Below are 9,381 nucleotides of genomic sequence, written 5' to 3'. Positions count from 1 at the left end.
TAATGTTCATATTAGCTATAGGCCTTTTTCTAGTAGTGAGAGTTGTATATGATACAACCAGAAGGTTTTGCCGATCAAAGAATGCTGACAAAGCATTCGGGTTCATACAAGTTAACGGAGAAGCTTGTATTTAAAAGAAAGTGAGTGGGAGCTCTATAGCGTTCCTAATATTATATGTGGATGACATATTGTTGATTGGAAACAATATAGAATTTTTGGAAAGCGTAAAGGAATACTTGAACAAGAGTTTTTCAATGAAGGACCTAGGAGAAGCTGCTTTCATATTAGGTATCAAGATCTATAGAGATAGATCGAGATGCTTAATAGGACTTTCACAGAGCACATACCTTGACAAAGTTTTGAAGAAGTTCAAAATGGAGTAGTCCAAGAAAGGGTTCTTGCCTGTATTGCAAGGTGTGAAGTTGAGTAAGACTCAATGCCCAGCGACTGCAAAGGATAGAGAAAAGATGAGTGTCATCCCCTATGCTTCTGCCATAGGCTCTATCATGTATGCAATGTTGTGCACCAGGCCAGATGTCAGCTTTGCCATAAGTATGGCCGGAAAGTTTCAAAGTGATCCAGGAATGGAACACTGGACGGCGGTCAAGAATATCCTTAAGTACCTGAAAAGGACTAAGGAAATGTTTCTCGTTTATGGAGGTGATTAAGAGCTCATCGTAAAGGGATACGTTGATGCAAGCTTTAATACTGATTCGGATCACTCTAAGTCTCAAACCGGGTACGTATATATTCTCAATGGGGGAGCAGTAAGTTGGTGCAGTTCCAAGCAAAGCGTGGAAGCTGATTCTACATGCGAAGCACAATACATAGATGCCTCTGAGGCAGCAAAGGAAGGTGTCTGGATGAAGGAGTTCATGACAAATCTTGGAGTGGTGCCCAATGCACTAGACCCAATGACTCTGTTCTGTGACAACACTCGTGCCATTGTTGTGGCCAAGAAACCAAGGTTTCACAAGAGGACCAAACACATAAAGCGACGCTTCAATTTCATCCGCAATTATGTCAAGGAGGAGGGCATAAATATTTGCAAAGTACACACGGATCTGAATGTCGCGGACCTATTGACTAAACCTCTTCCACGGGCTAAACATGATCAGCACCAGAACTGTATGGGTGTTAGATTCATTACAATGTAATTCACATACCGATGTGAGTTAGATTATTGACTCTCGTGCAAGTGGGAGACTGTTGGAAATATGCCCTATAGGCAATAATAAAATGTTTATTATTATATTTCCTTGTTCATGATAATCGTTCATTATCCATGATATAATTGTATTGATTGGAAAGTCAAATACATGTGTGGATACATAGACAACACGGTGTCCCTAGTGAGCCTTTAATGGACTAGCTCATTGATCAAAGATGGTCGAGGTTTCCTGGCCATAGACATGAGTTGTCATTTGATAACGGGATCACATCATTGCGAGAATGATGTGATGGGCAAGACCCAAACTAGGAATGAAGCATTTGATCGTGTCAGCTTATTGCTATTGTTTTCTGCATGTCAAGTATCTGTTCCTATGACCATGAGATCATGCAACTCACTAACACTGGAGGAGTACCTTGTGTGCATCAAACGTCGCAACGTAACTGGGTGACTATAAAGGTGCTCTACAGGTATCTATGAGGATATCTGCTATCGTATTACCGAACGAGTAAAGAGACTTGCCAGTGACGATATTGAACAAGGTATGGAGATACCACCGATCGAATCTCGGGTAAGTAGAATACCGAAGAACAAAGGGAACTACATACGGGATTAGCTGAATCCTTGACATCGAGGTTCGAGCAATAAAGATCTTCATGGAATATATAGGAACCAATATGGGCATCTAGGTCCCGCTATTGGTTATTGACTGTGGAGGTGTGTCAGTCATGTCTACATAGTTCTTGAACCCGCAGGGTCTACACACTTAACGTTTGACGACGATATAAGTATATAGTCGAGTTATTATGTTGGTGACCGAAGGTTGTTCGGAGTCCCGTATGAGATCCCGGATGTGACGAGAAACTCTAGAATGGTCTGGAGATGAAGATTGATATATAGGATGAAGGGAATCGGAGTCCGGAAGTGTTCCGGGGCATATCGGGGATTCACCAGAATACTGAAAGGAGTTTCAGGGGCCCCGACAAAGTGTTGGGGGGCTCATGGGACAAGGAAGGGGGCACACCAACCCACTAGGGGTTGGGCGCCGTCCAACCTCAGCCCACCACGGCTAGGAGGTGTCCACATCACCAAAGGTCGTTGGCCACCCCTTACTTGGGAGGCAAGGCGCCTTGGGGGGGCACCCAAACCATAGCTGTCGCCCTCTTAGACATCGTCATCTCCTAGATTGATCTTGGTGAACATAGGATTTTTTTTGTTTCCCATGCAACGTTTCCCAACAGGTGGGTGGTATGGAGGATCGAACACTGAACCTCCTATTTTGTATACAAGATGTCGTTGTGAACAAGCTAGATCGTGTTGTGTGTTAACATTAGGTTAATTCGCCTTTTAAATAGTCCCACATCATCCCCTGATGTCTAATCCCCTGATGTCTAACACATCCAATTTATATAATTTTTTGGCTTCCCAGCTATTAAGAAGCCGTCTCGGGAAAGAGGAAATAGAGGGTAATTAATTGCATGACCCCTTGAAATAAAGGAGCAAGGAGATCGAGGATGCGGCATATATTCCCTGACGTATCCCCCCGCCTCTCATTGTTGTAATTGATCAGAGCATCTTCAATGGTTGTAAGATAGTTGTTGGTAGATTTTGACATATAGGATTTTTGATTATGTGTCATGCAATAAATGAAGAAATAGAACAAGGTTGTATGTAATTAACCAACACCCTTGCACAAGCTTCAATGTAGAATGAGAGAGCACCTTATTTATTATCTCACATCCTATTGGACAAACTAGATATAACCTATTGGAGTAGTTGTGTGTTAAGGTGTTGGTTGATGACATGACATATTTTACCAACAAGCTAACCAACAAACTATTGGAGATGCCCTCATATGGTTGTTTTTGCCATATCCCACTTCAGCGCATCAATTAAGGTTTTGTATATTACTCTAAAAAAATAAGGTTTTTTTGTATTGGACCAATATTTATTTGGTTGACTTCGATAGAAACTTTTACAACCAGCTGCATAGTATGTAAATCATTAAATGTAATGCTTCAGTCTTCATGTGTTCTAAAAACAAAATGCTTGGAATTTTAGGTTATCAACCAATGAGTTTATTTACTCATGTGTATTATTGTTTGATTCAAAGGCTTACAATAACTTTTGAAAAACTATAGGGTGAACAATATCTTATCTTAGGAACAGATGTATTATTAAGTTTAGAATAATCAATGTAATTTGCTTCACAGTCTGCCATGTAATTCATGTTTTTTTGGCATAAGAAAAACTTTTCATAATTTCCGCCACTTATTGTCTAGCTATCCACCAATGATTGAGTGATGGAACAAGAAATATTTATGTCGCAGATAAACGATAGTGCAAAATAGATGATTGGCTAATAAAGGTAAAGACATCAGATAGCATATGTACGACAAAGAGCTAGATAGCAGAGAGTGAAGATGAAACGAGCTCTAAAGATTATGCTTTTTCGTATAATAGTCGGCCGAAGAACCACACTCTACACATGTCGTGAATGTTTATTAGGTGTTCGTTCCTTGCAAGCTTCACCCGGGAGAGACTCAATGGTCATTGGTTGTCTCCAGTGGCGGAGGCAGGGGTGCTGGCACCGGCCTTGCCCCCCCCCCCCCCCCCCATGCTCTCATCACAAATACATCTATATGTACTCTTAATCCTTCATTTGTCAAACAAAATTAGCTAGGATAAGGTGATTTGGCCCCCTCTAACATTATATGACATGTTTTTGCCCCCTCTATATCCATTTTCTGGCTCCGCCACTAGTTGTCTCGCACCAAGCACATAGCCTTGGCATTGGTCAAGGTTAGACACATCATGATCGGATGGACCCAGAGAACCGACGATATGGGTTTTTTTGAACAACGGTAGGCACCAAAAGGTTCCAATATATTCAGCTCGAGCACATAGTAGTACATCTGAGATTACAGGATTTGTCGTAAGATATAAAAGAGAAGAAAAGTAGAAGTAGAGAAAGTAGAGCTGAATAAAAGTCCTAGAGGGCAGCAAGGAAAAACTCCTTGCTGAATCACAGCATGACTAATAAAGCCTGTCAAAGTGGAAGATGAGAGATTAAGACGGCAGCGATTGGATTGTCGTTTTCAACCCTGTTACACATGTAAAATATACACATCATAATCCGTTGTTTTTATTTCCTACTGAAAATCATACATGACCAATAAAATACAGTTATAAAACTAATACGGGTGTATTAGAATACACCGATTCCAAGCGGCCCCTAACAGGTTTAACAAAGTAGCAGGCCAAATACTTCCAAAAGGACGAGGAAGCAGCATGCTCTCTTGCTCCTTGGCGCATCAGACCAGACAAAGGTCTGGTGGCCCGTGCGAGTCAAGCAAGCAGCATGCTTCCCAGCTCGGTGGCACATCACACCAGACAAAGGTCTGGTGACCAGCACGGCTGGCTGGAGCTGTGAATGCACATGCACAATTTAACTGCTTCTCATCCTTTCTCATAAAATGGAGAACTGATATTGTTGAAGGGACTCCAGTGGAACAACAACCCTGCAAACGGAAAGCTAGAGAGAAACGACTGATCCAAATTAAAGCAATGGACCGTATGAAGCTGAATTCCTGGAGGAATTTTTTTTAGCAAGAAGACCCAACACTGGATAGGAAGAAGGCGAGTGTAAACGAACAAAACATGCCATTTGAGTCCCTTGAGTAGATCTGAAAACCTGCTGCGCCAAATTATGGGCCACACCATTGATTTCCCTAGAAACATGAAACACCTGAGGAGCTAGATTAGTTGTGTTATTAACAAAAATAGCCAGCTCTTTTCTAATATTCCCAGGGGTAGATGAAAGAGTGGTGAGAATGAGCATAAGTTACAGCACGGTTGGGACGCCATATATTGAAATAAAGTATGTGGACATGTTTGTGTGGAGGGGGTGTTATGAGGGAGTTTACAGCTATGTTTTTTTTATAGGGGCATGTAATATTATTTTTCTTCCGTTACAACGGACGAGCATGTTTGCTAGTTATAATAATGGAAGAACCCTCGTTGATATGTATAGGCCTGTGATTTGATATTTATGTTATTTCCTTGTGGATGCTTTCAGAAAATGACAAGATTGTGGCATGGACAAAATAAGATCTTAAAAATCTCAAAGATTTGTTTCTTTTAGACTTTACTCCTATTTTGTACTAGTAAGCTTTCACGTGCAATGCACGTCTCGATTAATATATATAGTTCTTCAAACATATTAAAATCACTAAAGTTCAAATTGTTGGTGAAACTACATAACTACTCATTCAAGTACAAGAAAACATTTTTTCTTGCACAAAATGGTAGACAAGTTGTATCACACTTCTAACTATGAGCTGATAAATTAGTTTCATTAAAATCAGCTCCCAACATGTTTTTGAAATGACAGTTGTAAGCACAATGAATGCATATGGTGCAGGAGCAACACAAAAAGTCACTTTGGTGGACAGGTACATTGGAGCTCTATATTTTAGACAGTGTCAAAATGGTATTTTTGAAGTTCTATAAAATCTAAAACTAATTCCACATGTTCATATGGATGTATGTTACACCAGTGCAAATTCTGATGGTGAGATAAGTAACCATGTGAGTAATACACAAATGACAAAATCGTGATTTTAGAAAGATGAACAGTGCACATATTATTCACTATTTAAAAATCTTCATTTTTTTATTTTCATATACCTCACATGTTTACTTATTTCATCACAGAATTTTACACATGTGTAATATTGATCCATATGAGCATGTAGAATTCTTTTCGGTATTTTTTTGATACTTTAAATGTGATTTTTCAACTATTTAAAATAAAGTCCTCCAATGCACCCATGTTACAAAAATCCACTCTCACGAACAACACCCTCAGTCCCTTCATGCATTTACTGTTGTGGTAACTGGGGTAACTTTTAGGAACTCTTGTGTCAAAATTATATAACATATCTTTAGTTAAGTTCCATGAAGGTTGAAACCAAATGTAAGGTTGTTGCATCATCTACCGTTGACAACAAGCATCTGCAACAGCTACCTCACTCCCTTCATGCATTTATCTATTTGGAAGGACAATGCGTGTAGTAGTATAAGGACAAAGCATGGATTGGATCATGGGTTTTGCAAACTGAAATTTTGGCAAATCTACAATCAGTATACATATAAGCAAGAAATCAATGAAATTAACACTTCTGAAATAGAAGAATAATGGTAGACAAATAGGAACCCCGTTTAACATCTCATACCAGCTTGTTGGTATATAAAGGATGATAAGTCGAGTATATCATGTGTGTTGTTCTGAAACATTATAATGTGCAGAGTAACATGATGTTCTTTAACTCCATGCATGGAAAACAGAAGTAGAGATGGTATGAGACATTATGTGTTTCATAAAGATAGAAGGGCTATAAAAATTGGGCATGCACAGATAAAGGGCATTGAAAATTATTGTTTTGCAAAGCTAACCAGGACAAAATTTAGGATGACCAAAGCCATACAAAGACCTTCCTAACTAATATGAATATACCATTAGGAGAAGAAATCACACTAAATTATAACGGATATGTAAGTCAATTTAAAAGGCTAAAATGAAGGAAATGCCTAATGTCATGGCTCCTTTAGTTATTCATGTGCACATCCAATAGTAAGCATGATCTAATGAAAGAAGCAAAGATTCAAAGTTATCAGTTGATATAAAATGTGCTGCAAGAATATATATTTGATAAACTATTCAACAGTAAGCATGTTAGAGGAAAAGAAACTAAACAAAATCCTGGTAAATTTAAGAAGAGAGATGACGCTAAGCTGTGTAGAAAGATCTTATCAGCGCTTGGAAATGAGTCAATTGCAGTAGTAGTTGCGTAAGAGATGATGCACTGATGATCTCCAACTATTCATGACTTCAAACCAGCGGCAGAGTATATGAGGTAGAATTCCCATATACGGATGAAGTTATCAAAGCCTGGTTTCAAAAAATGACTGCAAGAAAAAAGGAAGTGATAAGAAATTAATACTAACTGAGAAACCAACTGGAACATATATGCACATAATCATGACAGCAGTATTCATCCTATAGTCACTGCTGTCTACCAATGCGCCGCGCCTCCCCGCTGATGTCGCCTCCCAGGACGAACCCATAACCATTCATATCCCGTTTTCACATTAATTATCCCGTACGTTGTTCTATAAAGATGACCACAAATTCTGAATATCCCTTCCCACACTACAGTATAGACGAAAAACAACAAAATCCGAGAAGGGTGAGTATTGAATACAAAGAAATCACCAGAGAACGCAAGAGTCGCAGAAGGGGGGTGATGTAACCTTCCATTCAACGAAGAAGCCAAGGCGCGTGGAAAGGGTGGCGCTGCCGCCCTAGCAGAGGGCGCAGAGCATTACCACTTCTCCTCACATGCTCATAGCGACCTATCCTATCTGCACTTCTCCTCTTCGCCTCCATCATCGCCGGAGTAGGCAAGGGAGAAGGGGTCGGGTTCCTACCACCGCCACCATTGCAAGAATTACTCCCTCCCACGTAGGGTGGTTCCGCCATGTTGGTCGCCACCGGATTCAATAGTATGTACCAGGGCATTGTTCTGACTGCCTTACATACATAGCAGAGGACTTTTGGAGCACTTGAAAAACTACACAACCAAAGAGAGAAAAATACAATTGTTATTGCCTTGCTGATCTGAAAATATACAACCCCCCTTCTTGAGTGTTTAACATGGAGGAACCAAATCTGAGATTAATTAGATGTTTTCTCATCTAATCTACGTCGTCCATCCGTTTTTTTTTGTGAGGACAGTGTTTAGCATTCACTTTAGTATCAAGTCTATCAAAAACTCTCTTATTTCTATCTAGAAATCTAGTAAGAAAAGCATATGTAGTTCAACCAACATTGGAAGATATGAGCATATAATTCTTTAATCATCCTTCGACGTCTACACTATTCAAGTATCTTAACGAATCTGAACAAAAGAATTTAAACTGAAAGGCAAATATTCTTTAATTACAACCTCAGTTTCAACATTCAGCACACTCATAAGGATCATAGTAATTAACATCAGAACTGACAAAGGTCAAAGCTAATACATAGAAATTAACCCAATAAAAACTATACAACGATGTATGCATACACGAAGAATGGTTGATCACGTTAAAGCAGAATGATTTATGCACGTGTATATATGAGTACAGTGCATTGCATATACTTTATTCTGTCATGACATTCTTTTTAGGACATATAGGAACAAAATAACTTGCTTGGATCAGACCTGTAGATTCCTTGGAGGCAAACAGAAAATATTTTAACCTTCGGTGTACAACAAACATGCGATTAAATTTTTTCTAATCTAATATACGCTGCCCATCCAGAATTTAGGATTGAATAAATAATGTGTACAAAAATCACTAGGCTTAGAAGGCAATTATTATAGATCTTTTTGTGTAGGGAAATGTTCAAGAGCTTAGAAAACAGAAAAATATTACGACTTCAAAGCGTAGAGAAATGAAATATTAGGACTCAAGGATTAAAATGAAAGAGGCTCAACTCGCATAAAATTCACAAACCTCTGCTTGGAAGGCTGCATATTCTACCAGCTCCGTGTTAGGAGAAAAACAACAGTTTGATACGAGGGAAAGTCTGTATGAAATATACACACGATATATTTACGGAAATTATGTGGCCAAAATAAACCTTATCTTTCTTACATGACCATAAAATAACATATCCAGAAACAACATGAGGGAGAGGAGTTTATCTTTCACTACATCATATAGATTACCTTGATTCACCTCATATGCAGCCTTCCTGGATTTCTCATCAAACACCCTTGTCGACATGACACATAAAACATCTTCAGAAACAACATGAGAGAGAGGGAGAGAGGTGGTTAAGTTAGCAAATGGTAATAAGAAGGGTAAATCAAGAATCAATGTAGATGAACTGCAGCAGCACCAATCATTCTTCTTTAACATTACACTCAACAAAAACAAAAGGCGAACTCAGGAATCCTATTACCTTCCTATGAGAATACTTCTACACATGAAGTTGGTAGAATATGCAGCCTTCAAACAGATGGAAACAAATGTGCAGATTAGGGTTTAGGGTTTAGGGCACAAATAACTTTTGTTTCACTCTGAACATTAAGAGAAACAAGCTAACTTTCTCGCCCCAAAGTGAAAGGAGCAATAATTACTTACTTTTTCTTATATAA

Source organism: Hordeum vulgare, chromosome 2H, assembly GCF_904849725.1.
Source record: "Hordeum vulgare subsp. vulgare chromosome 2H, MorexV3_pseudomolecules_assembly, whole genome shotgun sequence".
Taxonomy (NCBI): domain Eukaryota; kingdom Viridiplantae; phylum Streptophyta; class Magnoliopsida; order Poales; family Poaceae; genus Hordeum; species Hordeum vulgare.
Note: the sequence above shows the minus strand (reverse complement) of the source record.